An 18188-nucleotide genomic window follows, 5' to 3' on the forward strand; every position below is an offset into this window, starting at 1 on the left:
GCTTCAAAATTCTTGCCTCCAAAGAGAACTTTGTTTCAGCCTCTCCAAGACTAACCTATTTTGTTTTCCTAGTTGTCCATGGTATGTCCAATGCTTTTCTCCAGCACCACAACTCAAAGGCGTCAGTCAGTTCTTCTTCTGTCATCCTTATCCATTGTCCAGCTCTCTTCTCTCTCTGATGCACAGCAGAACATGCTGGGGAAGTTGGAGGGTCAGTGAAGGAAAGGAAGACCCTCAACAAGTTGGATTAACACTGTGAACTTCAGCAGTGGGCTCTTGTGTCTCAGAGATGATGAGAATAGCAGGTTTCAGAATGGCTGTTCATAGAGTTCCTATAAGTCGTACTTGATTCGGCAGCATCTAATAATAACTCTCTGGCTACAAAGAGCCTTAGTAGCTTAGTAGATTAAGTGCTGGGTTGCTAAACAAAAAGTCTGCAGTTCTAACCTAGCAGCCAGTTCTCAGGAGAAAGACGAGGCAGTCTCCTCTCACTAAGATTTACAACCTTAGAAACCCAATAGAGGGTTGCCAGGAGACAGAACTGACTTCACAGAGGGTGCTTAGTTTACCATCTAGCCAGCTATGTCCAGTTCCAATAATTTGAAACAAGTCCAGTTCTCTAAGAGGGGAACAGGAAAGCTTGCAGATCACCTTTTGGATCTATCTTTCTAGAGTCTGTGATACCTCAGGAAGTTTGAGCATAATTAGATTGTGGGGCTTTTTTTAGATTGACTTTACAGGTCCTGTCTTAATCATTTCCTCATCCTCAATAATTACTGTGGCTGCCACATAGTAAGTAGAACCTCAATAAACTGCTACATGAAGGGCTGAATAAATGCTTTTCAACAGCACCCATAGCAGGCTCTCACCCCACTTCCCACTTTGCTTGGTTTGTAGATACGAATCCTGTTTCCTGCTTCCATTTTGCAACAATCACACAGTTTAACGAGAATGCACAAAGGAAAAGAATCAGAACTTACGAGTCTGTTCTTTTATGACAGAGGCAAGATATTACAGGAATGACAAGGAATTCTAACACTTGCAGGTTTTAACTCCTAACCAAACACATCAAGAGACTGAGAATCAAGAGTGTGAGGATTCAGCCCTATACACCTCTAAGCCTCCTTTGAAACAGAAACCCTCTGGCAACAGATGGTGAAAAGAAGAATAGGTTATAAACCAGAAAAAAAGAACCGACATTCTGCTACACGCTATGGCACAGATGAACCTGAAGACTTCAGGCTAAGTGAAATAAGCCAGACCCAAAAGGACAAACATTATATGATTCCACTTAAAAGAAATATCCAGAGCAGGTAAAGTCATGGAGACCAAAAGAAGGTTAGTGAATACTGGAGGGTTGGGTGAGGGGTAGAGTGGGAAGTTACTGCTTAATGGAAACCATTCCGTTTGGGTGATAAGAAAATCTTAGCAGCATATAGTGAAGACGAGAACACTACGAATGCAATTAACGCCACTGTATTTTGATCTTAGAAATGGCTAAATTTTTACTTGGATAAAATAAGCTTGTAAAAATAAAGTTTGAACTGAATCAATCAACTGCAAGCCTTTTGTCTTCATCCTCTTGAAAGGTAAGTGTTGCTGAAAAGGGTTACACAAGCACTCTCAGATTTCACTGGCATCCTTTTTTTTTTCTCCCTAAAGCCCATTTTGAATGAGAAGTGGAGTGGAACAGTGAATTGCCTCCATTTTCCCCATGTGGTCAGTTTTTGGAAAGAGAAGACAAGGGATTAAACGAGGGCACAGATGGAAGTAGGCAGGCAGTTCCTGGTTATTTTCTCCTCCCTACCCTTAGAATGGCACTAACCCAGTGATCAGCCCATGCCTTCTCTCTCTCTCTCTCTCTCTCTCTCTCTCTCTCTCTCCCTCTCTCTCTCTCCTCTCAAATTGCTGTTTAATCAGATCCAATTCATAGCTAACCCTCCACTGGGTTTATAAGGCTGTAAATTATATCATCATTCTTCCTTGGAATGGCTAGTGAATTTGAACTGCCAGAGAGGCTTGATCTTTGGGTTAACAATTTGGCTACATCATAAGAGTTGCAGTGTTGTAAGCGCTGTTTACATCATCCAAACAACTGGGAATTCATTACCTACGGTCACCTAGAACCATCTCAGGGTTTCTCCTAAGTCCTGGAGTCTAGAACCCAAGCATTGTCCAGGGGCAGGACAGAAATTATAGTCAAATGTTCTACCCGTGAGCTATATCCCAAGGGACAGAAGTTGACCACACACGATTGCTCCAACCTAAAGAAAACAATGTCTTTTGTGATCCATGGAATCTCAACTCAAGGAAATCTTTTAATCAAATGGAAGCACAATAAAGACCTCATCTAAAATGCTAGCGTGCATAGAGCCTCTAGATTGAAAGCTTCCCCTCTGGGCAAAAATTTCTGACTTTCCCAAAGTCAGAAAAACCCTAGCAAGTAGCAAAATCCTTCCAAAGTTCTGTGACTTCATCTGTATGGAGGAGTTGTTGTTATTGTTATTGTTGTTGTTGTTGTTGTTAAGTGCCGTCAAGTCGTAGATGACTCATAGCAACCCTATGAATGAAAGACTTGAACACTTGTGTAACTTTCATCATTTCTCCAAGTTCACAGAGTTTCCAGAGGCAAGCTCTTTCAGAAATGGATGCCACCCCTGCTTCCAAGCTTGTTTTAATCAGGACTCTTCACCAAACACTGTCCACCATGGGTAACCATTATCACATTTGACACATCAGTGTCACAGTGTTTAGTATCACAGCGACCACAAGTTACCTCTATAGAGCAAATAGACAGACCACTGCTATCCCACTTAGAAGGATGTTTGACCAAAACCAATTCAAACCAGGCCTGAATATCACAGATTAAAATCACCCACTTTTGGCTTGGGAGCATAATTTTCTATCCACTAGGCCAACAGAGCTCTCTCTGTGTTGTTGTATGGAGGAGCAGAGTACCAAATAAGAAAGGCAAGTGTAGGTTTACTTGTGTCTGTTTGTTCGACCCCTAATTTGCTCACTCCCTCGAAGCATAACCTCTGCCTCTGCTTCTCTCTTCACTATGCAGATAGGGGTGTGAGCAGGAGTCACTGTATTTTCAAGACCATCAATAGTCCTCTCTAGTAGGGACAATCACCCACCCACTGCCCCAGACAAGGGGAATTGGAGGAATACAGAAATTACCAGTTGGTTTTAAGGTGCCATTATAGGGTTTGCTGTTGTTGAGTGCAATTGAGTCACCTACAACTCAGACCCTATACACAGTAGTTCTGAGCCCTATCCTATAATGGGTGAATCTGTCTCCGACACACCTACCACCATTACCCAGTTACTGTGTCAATCCATCTCACCTGAGGTCTTCTTCCCTGCACTGTCCCTCCACCCTTCCAAGCATGATGTCCTTCTTCAAGGGTTGATCCCTCCTGTAAACATGCCAAAATCATGTGAGACAGAGCTTCAACATCCTTGCCTCCAAAGAGTGACATGGTTTCATCCTCTCCAGGAGAGACCTGTTTGTTCTCCTAGCAGTCCATAGTATGTTCAAGACTCTTCTCCAGCACCACAACTCAAAGGCATCAATTCTTCTTCTATCATCCTTCGTCATTGTCCAGCTCCACAACCCAATAAGCAAGGAGCCCTAGTGGCAGAACAGTTAAACCTTCAGCCGCTAATCAGAAAGTCAATGGTTTGAACCCAGCAGCAGCTCTGCAGGAGAAACGTCCTGGTGATCTGCTTCCGTAAAGATTTCTCTGTGTGAAAAATGTTTGGGCACAGTTCCACTCTTTTTTGTGGAGTTGCCAGAATCAACTTGACAGCACCAAGCAACAACCCAGTAAGTACTAAGCCTGCCACCACCTTGTCTCACTCACCCTCTTGGAGCTTCCTGGCTGGGTTTGCCTCAAGGACAGACTGGATGCACTCCAGACCCTGAAGGAAGCTCATCCCTTCAACAAGGCATTTGACAAAAACATGACTCCTGCTACTAGACAGGAAGGGAATGTAGTGAGCATATTTTCCCACTCAGTCTGAACATTCAATTTCATCTGTATGTCGCACGTGTTTCATTATACAAGCAACGGAGGCCTGTTAGAAGCAATATTCCAAAAAGTCTTTCAGTGGAAAAAGGCTCAGAACTGTACACAAGCCTGCAAAAGCTGCAAAATACATATACACATACATACATATGCATAAGTACAAGGTGATGTATGGTAAATACAGAATGGAATCGGCAGTCATGTGTTTTGAAGTATCAAGAAATACAACAGACAAAACCAAGATTTGAAGGCCAGACTTCTCTTCAGACTCCACCATTTGCTAATGAGGGAGAATCTAAATAATAACACACACACACACTCACACACACACACACGACACTAGACAGAGCAGACCCTCCCTCAATGATCCCTATGTAGATTGAATAATGTTCCCCAAATTATAGGGAAGCTCTAACTCTCAGAGCCTGTAACTATAACCCTGTTTGGAGTTGTTGTTGTTTGTTGTTATTGTTGCTATTGTTATGTGCTGTCAAATTGCCTACAACTTATAGTGACCCTATGTACAACAGCTCTGAACCCTGCTCTATCCTGAGCCAACTTTATTGTTTCTGACACACCTACCCTCATTACCCCGATCGTTGAGACAATCCATCTCATCGGTGGTCTTTTTCTCTTGTACTGTCCCTCCACCCTCCCAAGAATAATATCCCTCTGGTTCCTCCTTGCAACATGCCCAAAGTATGTAAGATGGAGCTTCAGAATCCTTGCCTCCAAGGAGCACCCTGGTTTCACCCTCTCCAGGACAAACCTGTTTGGTCTCCTAGTAGTCCTTGGTATATTCAATACTCTTCTCCAGCACCACAGCTCAAAGGTATCAATTCTCCTTCTATCATACCTAGTTATTGTCCAACTTTCTGATGCATAGTATGTAATTGTGAAGACTATGGCCTAGATCAGGTGCACCTTAGTCTCCAGGTTGGCATCGTTACTCTTCAGTATTCTGGAGAGGTCCCTGACAGCAGACTTTCCCAATGTAATTACTGTTTGGAGTCAAGGTTAACTTTCGTTACACTGGAGTCCTGGAGTGGTGCAAAAGGTTAATAATCAAAAAGGTAGAGGTCCACGTTAACTGGGGGAACTTGAAAGGAAGGTATGGCAATCTACAGATATATCTCAGCAATATTGTGGGTTCCGTTTCAACTTACCACAATAAAGCAAATATCTAAGTACACCATGTCACATAAATTTTTAGTTTTCCACTATAACTTCCAATTGTCCTAGATTTATACTTTATAAATTTCATATTCCAAACAGGAAACGTGTGTCATGGAGTTGTATTCTTTTGCCATGCCTCTTCAGTCTATACACTGAGCAAATAATTTAAGAAGCTGGGCTATATGAAGAATGTAGCTTCTTGCATTAATTTTATAAAACACAATGTATGAGAACAATTATATGAAACACAATGAGAATGAAGCAAAGTGTGAAGCACAATGTATACAAATTTTGTATGCAAAACAATATAAAATAATTTTTAAAAATGTGGTATCAGGATTAGAGGAAGATTTACCAGAAGCCTATGTTATACAGATGACACAATCTTGATTGAAATAAGTGAAAAAGGCTTAAAGTGCTTACTGATGAAGATCAAAGATTATAAACTTCAATATGGATTATATTTCAACATAAAGAAAACAAAAATCTTCATCAGTAGACCAATAGGCAGCATCAGCATAGATGGAGAAAAGATAGAGGTTGTCAATGATTTAATTTTACTTGGATCCACAGTCAGTAGTCATGGTACTGGTACCAGCACCCAGGGAATCAAAATATGTAATGCATTGGAAAAAATCTGTTACCAACGGCCTCTCCAAAGTGCTGGAGAACAACAACGTGAATTTAAAGACTAACGTGTGCCTGATGCAAGCCACAGTAGTTTCACTTACATCCTATGCACCTGAGAGTTGGGTAATGAATAAGGATAACAGAAGAATAATGAATGGTTTTGAATTGCGGCGCTGTCAAATAATACTGCCTATCCAGTGGACTGTCAAAAGAAGAAACAAACCTGCCTTAGAGGAGGGAGTGCAGACAGGGTGCTCCTCAGAAGCGAGGATACTCTGTATCACATTTTTTGTGCCTGTTATCAAGAAGGGCCAGTCTTTGATTAAAAAAATAATAATAATAAAATATTTTTTAAAAAGGCATGCTAGAAAAGGTGGAGGGGTAGAGAAAGAAAGGAAGACTCTGAACAAGACAGACTGGCGCATGACACAGTGACTGTCAAGATGGAGAGAATGGTGCCAGACAGGACAAGGTTCACACTTGTTTATAGGGTCACTGAATCATAGTCAGCTCATGGCACATAACTGTACACGTAAAGGTTACGGTTACACTACACTGTGGCCTATGCCTATAATCTTGCTACTTACACTATACTGTTGCTCCCTTCAGGGAGCTATAATGGCGTAATCCAGAGCATGCTGCACTGATAACCAAAAGATTGTGTCTTTGATGGTTCGTATCCACCAGTTGCTCCCCAGGAGAATGACAAGATCTCTCCCCTCATTATGATTTATGGCCTCAGAAACTCAACGGGGAGTCACTGTAAGTTGAAACAGACTCAACAGCAATGATTGAATTTGAGGAGTATGGAAGCACCTGAAATAGTCTGAAAATTACCAAAGTGTGACAGAAATAAAATATGAGCCTTTGAAAAAGTGGTATAAATAGACTTATCCTACACAGAGTTGGCATAAGCCATCTGTGGAACAACATGAAATAAAACAAAACAAACCTGTACTTCTGAAAATCCAGCAATTGAAGACTGGTAGAGCATACTGCCACATGTAAGGTGGCATGAGTTGGAGTTGAGTTGACTCCATGGTAACTGGTTTTGGTAGGTTTTGTTATGTTAATGCAGTCATAAAAGAGTAGGAAGAGTCCTACACTCCATCCCTTCTGAGTTTTATAGAAAGAACAGAAAGGATACGCACAGAAAAAAGACAAATACCACGTGGAAAACAACACAAAGCAAAGGAATATCCTCAGACCTATCACCTGATTTGGACTTCCAGTCTCCAAAACCGTGTGATAATATACCTCTGTTCTTTAAAGTCACCCCCTTGTGGTAATTGTACCACAGCAGTCCAAGGAAATTAAGACACTTTCTAAGAAGAGGATTAATGGTGCTAATGTTGAAGAAGTGAATGCTAGTGGCCTGGTGGCAAGGAGTTCCACTGCCAACCCAAAGGAGCAAAATTCAAATCCACCAGCTATTCCAAGGGAGAAAGGTGAGCGATCTCATCCTGTAACATGTATATCCTCTTGATAACTCACTAAAGGGTCATCTATGAGTTGTTGGTTCCTACTAGATGCTATACAACAACAATGAGGATGAAGATGCCCAAGTCCACAGCCAGATTCTCTCACCTCTTCTAAACTCCTTGCCTGAGGAAAAATAATATTTTCCTAACTACCTTCCAAGATCTTTACACATGAAAACCTGACAGTTTTGTCAAACACTCCCCCTAAAAGTGCCCCATAAAGCAACCTTTCATCCTTCTGTCACAGGGGAAGATTTTTGCTATATCCCTCTCCTGGATGAGGGCTTCTTACAGACCAATGGGAAACCCAGCACAGAATCCGCAGAGCGTGTGTTTGCAAAGCTGCCCCACATGGGCCAGGCAATGACCCCTTTGAGAAAAGAAGAACTGTCAGGAAGGTGCATAGAAGGAACTTGATTTCCCATTATTTTTCTCAAATAAATGGAGTCCAGTTTGCCTCAGCTATAATCCAGGCATAACATTTATATGAGAACATAAAATACTACACGGCTGTAAGTAAAACAATATGTGTCTTCCTGAATAATAGTGAGACCACTTGCCAGGAAGACTATATTTTGACCAAATAAAAGATGACCTAAATTTGACTCGGTGGATGGGATTTACTACATGATTGCTTCTTGAAAATAAAGGAATGGAGACAAGGGCTCGTGAGGGGAGGGAAGGAAATGGAGTGGATGAGGAGAACAACAGACAAACAGAATGGAAAGTTTATGACTATGGCTGAGTTGAAAACCTCTTTGCAAAAAGAATAAAGGGCATTTAATTTTAAGTGGTTAGCCTGCCCCTCAAATAAAAGCTTCTTTTAGATCAGACATGTATATTGCCAAGTCCCACATGTGCCAACATCAAACACACAGAGAAAAAGGATGGAACGAGGAGGCAATCACGGCGAACTCGTCAGATTACAATGATTGCCAGGTATTCATACGGATGATCACTAAGCTAATATATACTGTGAGCCTAATGTGTACCAGGCTCTCTGATAGGATGTAAAACCCTGAGGAACTTCATATTCCAATAAATGGGTGGCTTCAGTACAGTGTAACAGGGAATGAGACCAGAAATATTTCAGCCCAGGGTGACCCCACACTGCAAAGACACTCTTGCTGTTGTTATGCACTACAGAATTGATTCCAACCCACAGAGACCTCTGTAACAGGGTACAATGACTCCAGAGGATTTTCTTGGTTATAACCTTTGAAGTAGGAGTGGCATCCACTTCCTGAACAACTTGCCTCTGGAAACTCTATGAACTTTGATAAATGCCGATAGTTGTAGAGGGGCTTCAGACCTTTTGTTCATAGGGTCACTATGAGTCGTGCTCGACTCGAAGACAATCAACAACAACAACCGCCTTGATGGGAGCAGATCACCATGTGACCTGTGGACACAAAATACCTACTTTTCCATCAGCAGCCGAGGGTTTAATCATTGCACCAAGGGGTCCTAAGGCTATATAGGAGAGGACTCAAAATGAACCAGAGGCCACAAAGTTAGTAACACTGGTCAGAGAAGGAGGAGTTTGTAAGCTGAAGAAACCAGAAAAGAGCAAATCAAAAAGTGACTGCCTGCAGCATGAATACTTCCAGGGAAAGCTGACAGTTGTACAACTCTTGCACACACTGTCACGTCTGAATAACATACTTAATGTTCACTGGTTTTTTTTCAAAGTGTATAAATTACTTGGGATTTAGGTATAGTTGAAAGTCTTTGGTTGGTAGAAGTGTTTAAAAAACAAAACAAAAAACAACAGCTGTGGCACTTTCTATCTGTAAACACTTAATGCCCAAGTCTGTGGCTAATAGGTTATCTCTGTAGGTTACTGATTACCAGTTACTGATTAAATTGTGTTCCCTAAACATATGTATTGAAATTCCAGCCTGTATAAACTCATTAGGAAACTCTGTTTCACACAGTCCATAGGAAGTTGTGCTATTAACCCTAAAGTCACACCTCTCTGCTGGTTCAAATACACCAGCTGCTCTGAGGGAGAAAGATGTGCAATCTCCTCACGTTTGATTTTTCAGCCTTGGAAGTCAGTGGAAGGTCAGCTGTGAGTTGCTTCCTCCTTGCTACCAACAAGAGGGTTTTGCCCTTATAAACTCATCAACCTCGAGTCCATTCTGCCACAAGATAAACCCTTGTGCTACAAAGCAGAACCATGACCTATGGTTTCTTGGCTTTCATCTCCATGGAAGCAGTTCCTCAGGCTTTTCTTCTGTAGCATCACTACGCATGCTCGAACCACATACCTCCTGGTTACTAGCTGAACCCACATTATTTGAGCCACTGAGGGGCCTTCTATCCCCTGTATTTGTAGGTGCAGCTGTGATAGGAAATAGCAGTTTCTTTGTGATCCCTGGTGGTTTAGTGCTTTTACATGTTGGGCTGCTCACCCAAAGGCTGATGTTTGAGTCCACCAGCTGCAGCTAGGCCCAAGATGAGGCAAACTCCTCCTGTGAAGATATGCAGCCTTGGAAACCTGATGGAAGGTTGCTTTAAGTTGGAATCAACTCAACAGCAATGGAGTTTTGTGTGGGTTGGTATATTAATTACTTCGTATTCAAGAAGGATCGGCTCTAAATCTAATTGTTTCTGAATAAAAAAAAAGGGGGGGCAGATTAAACACAGAGGTTTATAACTATGAGGGAAGATGCTATGTGAGGATCCCAAGGAACATTAGAAACCAGCAAGAAGAAAGGAACCACTGGAGCCAAGACCCTAGTTTGGATTTCTAGCCACTAGTACCACTAGTATTCAATGGCTCTTACCAACAACATAGAGTTCTATTGGTGTAGTGCATAGAAAGCTTTGCTACCAAGCCATAGGTAGGTGATTTTAATCTGTGGCCCTCAGGCCTGGTTTTAATTGTTTTTGGTCAAACATTCTTCTAAGTGGTATAACACTGGTCTGTCCATTTGCTGTACAGAGATAAACTCATGGTTGCTGTGATGCTAAACACTGTGACACTCATGTGTCAAATGCAACAATGACTACCCATAGTGGACAGTGTTTGGTGGAGCTCTCTGATTAAAACAATCTTGGAAGCAGAAGAGGCATCCACTTCCGAAATAGCTTGCCTCCGGAAACTCTATGAACTTGGAGAAATGATGAAAGTTATACGAGTGTTCAGGTCTTTCATTCATAGGATTGCTATGAGTCGCCAATGACTCAACAGCACTTAACAATAACAACAGTACCACGAGAAGACAAAGATCTGTTCTTCAAAAGCATTCACTGGTGATAATTAGTGCTACAGCAGCACTGTGCATGTTAAGATAATACCTAAAACAAAAAGACTTCATCACAATATGGGCAAAGAGCTTAAATAGACACTTCACCAAAGAGGAAATTCAAATGGTCACTAAACACATGAAAAGATGCTCACCATCAGTAGCCATCAGAGAGTTCCAAATAAAAAACACAGTGAGATATCATGTGCTCCACCTAGAATGCCAAAGATTTGATACAAAACAAAACAAAAAACTCAAACAAATAATAAATGCTAGCAAGGATGTGAGAAATTGGAATTCATCCATTGCTAGTTGTAAGACAAAATGGTACAGCAATTACAGAAAATGTTAAGGCATTTTCTCAAAAAATGAAAAATATCATTTGACCAAGGAGTTCTGGTGACTTAGTGGTAAGGAATTGTGCTGTCAACATGAAAGCACATGGTTCAAATCTACCAGCTGCTCCAAAAAAGAGTTGGATGATCAACTGTGCAGCGATTAACTGTCCCTGAAAATCTGCCGGAGGGTCAGTTATAAGCCAGTTCCAACCCTACAGTACACAACAACAGCAACAACCATACAACCCAGAAATTCCACTCCTAGGTATATGTTGTTGTTCTTACTGTTATGTGCCTTGATTCTTTTGTGAGTCAAAGCACCCTATGTATAATAACTCAGAACCCTGCCTTATCTTGAGCCAATCTCTTTGTCTCAGACACACTTATCCCCCCCATTAATCCATTTATCCCCATTATCCCAATTACTGAATCAATCCATCTCATCCAAGGTCTTCCTCTCCTGTACCATCCTTGTACCTTTTCAAGCAGAATGTCCTCCTCCAAGGACTGGTCCCTCCTGGAAACAAGCCCAAAGTATGTGAGACAGAGCTTCAAGATCCTTCCTTCAAAGAAGCAACTTGGTTACACTTTCTTCAGAAAGACATGTTTGTTTTTTTGATAGTCCATGCCAAGTTCAATACTCTTCTCCAGCACCACAATTCAAAGGCATCAACTCTTCTTCTATCACCCTTAGTCTTTGTCCAGTTCTCTGATGCTTAGTAAGTAATTACAAAGACCATGGCCTGTATCATGTACACTTTAGTCTCTAGATAGACATCATTGCTCTCAGTACTCTGGAGAGGTCCCTAACAGCAGATTTTCCCAACGCAACTCATCTTTGATTTCCTGATTGCTGGTATCTTGATGGTGGCCTGAAGCAAGTTGATATTGTTAACAATTTCAATCTCTTCTCCATCCATCATGTGCTGCCAAGTGTCTCAGAGGGAAGAATCTTTGTTTTCTTGATGTTGAGATGCAATTGATATTGAAAACTGCAGTTCTTGGGCTTCTGCAGCATATGCCTCAGGTCCTCCTCAGTTTTAGCAAGCAAGGTTGTGTCATCTGCATAGTGTGGGGGTTGTTGATGAGTCTTCCTCCAATCCTCATGTCACATTCCTCCTCATGTAGTCCAGCCTCTTGAATGACCTGTTCAGTTTATTAAAGAGAGAGTGGGGTGTGTGTGTGTGTGTATGTAGTTGTTATTGCTGATTGCCCTCAAGTTGAGTGCCACTCAAGTTGAGCAACCCAATGAACAAAAGACCTGAAGCTTTTCAGTAACTACAGCTTCTCAAAGTTCATAGTTTCCAGAGGTGTGTGTGTATGTATGTATATATATATATATATATATATATATATATATATAGTTGTTGATTGTTAAGTTGAGCACAATTCATAGTGACCCTATGAACAAAAGGCCTGAAGCCCCACTACAACTATCGATATTTATCATAGTTCATAGAGTTTCTGGAGGCATGTTGTATAGCAAGTGGATGACACTCTTGCTTCCAATATATATGTGTGTGTATGTATATTTGTATATGTGTGTGTGTATACACACACACACACACATATATATATATATATATATATATATATACACACACATAAATATGCCAATAAAGCATGAGTGTAGAGTCTCAAACAGAGTACACTAGTGTTCACTGAAGTATTATTCACAACAGTCAAAAGTGGAAACAAACACATATCAACAGATGGATAAATAAAATGTGATAAATTGACAAAATGACTCATTCAGTAGCAGAATGAAGTCTTGATACATGCTACAATTGGAACAGAGATTGAAGACACTATGCTGAGTTAAATAAGACAAATATCATATTCTCTCACACAAAAAGATGAAGAAATGCAAATATAAAGAGAACAAAGATTATTAATGATTACCCAGGGAATGAGAGAGGTGGAAATGGAGGGCAGGTACATTTAACAGTAAAGGGAAATGGCATTGAGTAAAGATATAGTTGTATAATCAATTATAATACCTGTCAATCACTTGAACATCTATTAAAAGCTAAATTAACAAAGGTTATGTGAGAGAAATATTTAGTAAAAAATTCCACCAAAAGTAAAATTTATATCCTACATCCTACCAAAACTGACACAGACAGAGGCAGAACACTTGAACAGATCCATTAGAAAAGAAGAAATTCAGCAGGTTATAAGAAGATTCCCTTAGAAAAAGAAAAAGTAACTCTGGTGGCCTAGTGGCAAGAAGTTGTGCTGCAATCCTGAAGCCTCGCAGTTGAAATACACCAGCTGCTCTGCAGGAGAAGAATGGGCAATCTCCCACTGAGTGATTACCTGCCTTTGAAAACCCATCAGAGGGTCGTGTTCCAACAACAGCAACAAAAACCTAGTCCGGACAGATGTATAGGTGAATGCTACCAAACATTCAGAGATGAATGATCCCCAATTCTATTTAAATTATTTATTAAAAAATAGAAAAAGAAGAAACCTTTCCAGAATCATTTTATGAAGCAAGAATAACCCTAATAGCAAAATATGTTGTTGTTACTATTGTTGTTGTTGTTGTTGTTATGTGCCCCCGAGTCACCTGTGACTCATAGCAACCCTATGTGCAACAGCCCTAAACCCTGCTCCATCCTGTGTCAATCTCACTGTTTCTGACACATCTACCCCGATTACCCGAGTCACTGAATCAATCCAACTCATAGAGAGTCTTCCTCTCCTGCACTGTCCCTCCACCCTCCCAAGCATGACGTCCTTCTCCAAGGACTGGTCCCTCCTTGCAACATGTCCAAATTATGTCAGACGAAGCTTCAGAATCTTTGTTTCCAAGGAGCAGCCTTGCTTCACCCTCTCTCTCCAGGACAAACCTATTCATTTTCTTAGCAGTCCATGGTATATTCAATACTCTTCTCCAATACCACAGCTCAAAGGCACCAATTCTCCTTCTATCCTCTTTAGTCATTATCCAGCTCTCTGATGCATAGCAAGTGATTGCAAAGACCATGGCCTGTATCAGGCACACCTTAGTCTCCAGAGTGACACCATTGTTCTTCAGTACTTTGAAGAGGTCCCTAACAACAGACTTCTTTTAATTTCCTGGCTGTTGGAGCCAAGAGTATTGACTGTGGAGCCAAGCAAACTAAAGTATTAACAATCTCAATGATTATAGCAAAATAAGGCAAGATACTATTAAAAAAAGAAAACTATAGACCAATATCTTCCATGAACATAGATGTAAAAATCCTTAACAAAATCCTGACCAATATAATCTAACACTTTAATCATATTAATATTCTCTCTCTCTCTCCTTCTCTCTCTCAATATATATATAAAATTCGTCATGACCAATGTAATTCATGACAGTAACAAAGCAAAGAACACTAATCACATGACCTATCAATTGATGGGGGAAAAAAAGGCTTTGACAAAATCCAATACCCTTTCCTATTTAAAACTTCCAAAAAATAGGAGTAGAAGGGAATTTCTTCAACATAATGAAAACTATACATACAAAACCAAGAGCAAACATCATTCTCAGCAGAAACTAATAGCCCTAATAGCATTCCCCTTGTGAACAGGAACTAGGTAAGGTTAACCACTATTACCGCTCCTTTTCTATATTGTATTGGAAGGACAGTAAAGACAAGAGAAGGAAGGAAAAGAGAAGCATCCAAATTGGCAAAAAGATGGGGAAAATTAACATTATATGCAGATGATACGACAGTGTACATAGAAAACCCCAAAGACTTAACAATAACAACAAAAAACCCCTTGTGGATCTAGTTGACCAATATAGTAGAGTGTCAGGGTACAAGAGAAACATAAAAACAAACAAACAAAAACAGTAGAATTTTTCTACATCAAAAAAGAAAGTATAGAAAATCAATTTCCACAATAGTCTACATGTTTCCTATTGCCACAAGGGCCCTTTAGAGTTGTGAGAGAAGATATTCACCCTGAAACCTACAGTGTCCCTTTTCAGCAGAAAGTAGCTAAGAGAATCCACCGTCCCCTTTTCCTTATGAATCAGGGTGAAGTCTCTTTCAGGGAGGAGTGATAAGGAATGGCAAAGGACACATTGACAAAGGAGATTAATCAGAACTGGTTTTGACAAGCACTGTGGCAATGGGACAATTACAACAGACTTTCAAGGGGAAAAAAGAGAGGAACAAACTGGGGGGTGTGTAGAGAAAATAGTGCAACAATGAATGAATGGAAATCCAAAATCTCTGTAAATGTTCATTAAAATTAACAAAATAAAATAAAAAAAGAAAAGGAACCAAGAAAGTAATACTATTTAAAATAGCCAACTACAAGATTAAAATACTTGTGAATAAACCTAATTAGAGACACAAAATTTTAAAACATGTGTGTCAAGGTTGTATCCTTTCTCCATACCTATTTGATCTGTATGTTGAGCAAATTATTAGAGAAACTGGACTCTATGAGAAAAATATGGCATCAGAATTGGAGACTCATTAAAACCTTTGTTGTTCAGGTGACCTAACCTTGCTTGCTGAAAGTGAGGAGGACTTGAAGCAATTGTTGCAGACAGTTAAATACTGTAGCCTTCAGTATGGATGACATCTCAACATTAAGAAACTAAAAATTCTTGCCACTGGATTAATAACCACCATCATATAGATAGAGAAAAGACTGAAACTATCAACAACTTCTTCTTACTTGGATCCACAATCAAAGCACTTGGTACCAGAAGTCGGGAGATAAGGGGACTTATTGCACTGGGGAAAGTCTGTAGTTAGGAACCTCTCCAAAACTATTGAGGAGCAATGATGTCAGTTTGAGTACTGAGATGTGCTTCATTCAGGCCATGGTCTTTTAAATCACTTGCTATGCATCTGAAAGCTGAAAAATAAATAAAGATGACAGAAGTATTGATGCCTTTGAACTCTGGCACTGGAGAAGATTACTGAACATCCCGTGGACTGCCAAAAGAGCAAACACATACGTCTTGGAGAAGGTACAATCAGAGTGATGCTTGGAGGCAAAGATAATAAAGTTTCATCTCACACGCTTTGGGACTGTTGCTAGGAGAGGCTATTCCTTGGAGAGTGATATCATGCTTGGAAAGGCAGAGGGATGATGAAGGAAAGAAGAACTCTCAGGTCTCCACAAAACCAGGTGGATTGGCACAGGGGCAGCAGCAATAGGCTCAAATGTGTCAGAGGTTGTGAGGACCGAGTAAGGTTCACAGATGTTGTCCATAGGGTCTCAATATGTCATACTTGACCTGACAGCTCCCAACAACAACAGAGAACCAAAAGTTTTTTAAAAGGAAGCCTACAAAACACCACCACAAGAAACAAGGCAAGGCCTAACTAACTGGAAAAAAATATTCTCTCTTCATGGATAAGAAGATTCAACATAGCAAAATGAAAATTCTACCAAAAGCAATCCACATGTTCAATGCAATCTGAATACAAATTTCAAACTCTTACTTCAAAGAGATAGAAAAGGCAATTTTCAGTTTTATTTGGAAAGAGACCCTGAATAAGCAAAGCTTTTCTAAATAAGAATGAAGTGGAAAACATCACACTCACTGATCTTAAAACCTACTTCATAGCTGTAGTAACCCAAACAGCAGGGTCCTGGTACAACAGACACATCAATCAATGGAGCAGAACCGAAAACCTAAAAATCAGCCATCTGTCTGTGGTCAATTGGTATTTGACAAAGAAATAAAACCTTTGAAAAAGGTAAACAAAAATCTTTTTCACAAATGGTGCTGGCAAAACTGGAGATCTGGGAATTTCCTCAAAATAATGAAAAAGTGGACTGCCAAGAAAACAAACATATTCATCCTAGAGAGGGTTAAACCAGGCTGCTCCTTGGAGGCAAGGATTCTGGGGCTTCGTCTGACATACTTTGGACATGTTGTAAGGAGAGACAGGTCTTTAGAGAGGGACATCATGCTGGGTAGAGTGGAGGGACAGTGCAGGAGGGGAAGACCCTCTATGAGGTGAATTGATTCAGTGACTGGGGTAATTGGGATGGTTGTGTCAGAGGCAATGAGATTGGCACAGGATAGAGCACGGTTTAGGGCCATTGTATATAGGGTGGCTATGAGTCGCAAATGACTCGACAGCACATAACAACAACAACATACATGCAAAACCAGAAGAACACTGAAACTGTATTCACATCTCACACCATACAGAAAAATCAACTCAAGGTGGATCAGAGACCTAGGGGTGAAACCCAAAACCAAAAGGATCATTAGACACAATGGGACCAATCTTAGAAGTCCTTCTTTATGGCACAATAGAATCACAAATATAGCCAAAAATGCAGAACCAGGAAAAGATAAAATTGACAAGGAGATCTTCTAAAAATCAAGTCCCTGTGTGCATCATAAACTTTTTTTTTCCAATTGGGAGAAAAGAAAATCCACAGACTGGGTTTGGCAATGACTTTTCAGACAATGGTCTCCTATCTAAAGTTTATAGAATACTACAGGGCCTCCACAAGAAAAAAAAAGATTAATAATCTAATAACAAAATTGGCAAAAGACATGAAAACACTCTTCACAAAGGAGGACATTTGAATGGCCAACAAACACATAAAGAAATGTTCAATATCACTGGCAATCAGAGAAGTGCAAATCAAAGCTACAATGAGATGCCAGCTTACCCCAGTAGCAGTAGCAAAGTTTAACAGGACACCAAGCAATAAATGTTGGAAAAGACATGGAGAGATTAGAACTCTCATGCACTGCAGGTGGGTCTGTAAAATGGTACAACCAGTTTGGCCTTTCCTCAAAAAGTTGAACACAGAAATCTCATTTGATCCAGCTATTACACTGCTAGTAATATGACCAAAGGAAGTCAGAACTAAGACCTAAACAGAGATACATACACTTATGTTCATAATAGCATTATCCACAATAGCAAGAAAATGGAAACAGCCCAGATGCCCATCAACAAATAAATGAATTGAGAAAATGTGGTACATTCACACAATGGAATACTATGCAACAATAAGGAACAACAATGTCATAAAATGCTATGTAGCATGGGAGTCTAGAGAGCAATATGCTGAGTGAAACAACTCACTTTCGTAAGGACAAATATTGCATAAGACTATTATTGTAAAGACAGGAGGATAACTGAGCAAGACACATATAAATGTTTAAAAGCGGAAGGGAAAGGACAGAAGGGGGCAGGAAAAGAGGAAGGGGGAAAATTACTAGAATAGCAGAAGTTAGTGGGGGGGGGTGTAAAAGAATAGGAAAGATTCCATGGGAACTTCACAAGTGTGCATGAATGA

The sequence above is a fragment of the Elephantulus edwardii genome, unplaced genomic scaffold, assembly GCF_000299155.1.
Source record: "Elephantulus edwardii isolate Elephantulus edwardi_28Jun2011 unplaced genomic scaffold, EleEdw1.0 scaffold00101, whole genome shotgun sequence".
Lineage (NCBI taxonomy): Eukaryota > Metazoa > Chordata > Mammalia > Macroscelidea > Macroscelididae > Elephantulus > Elephantulus edwardii.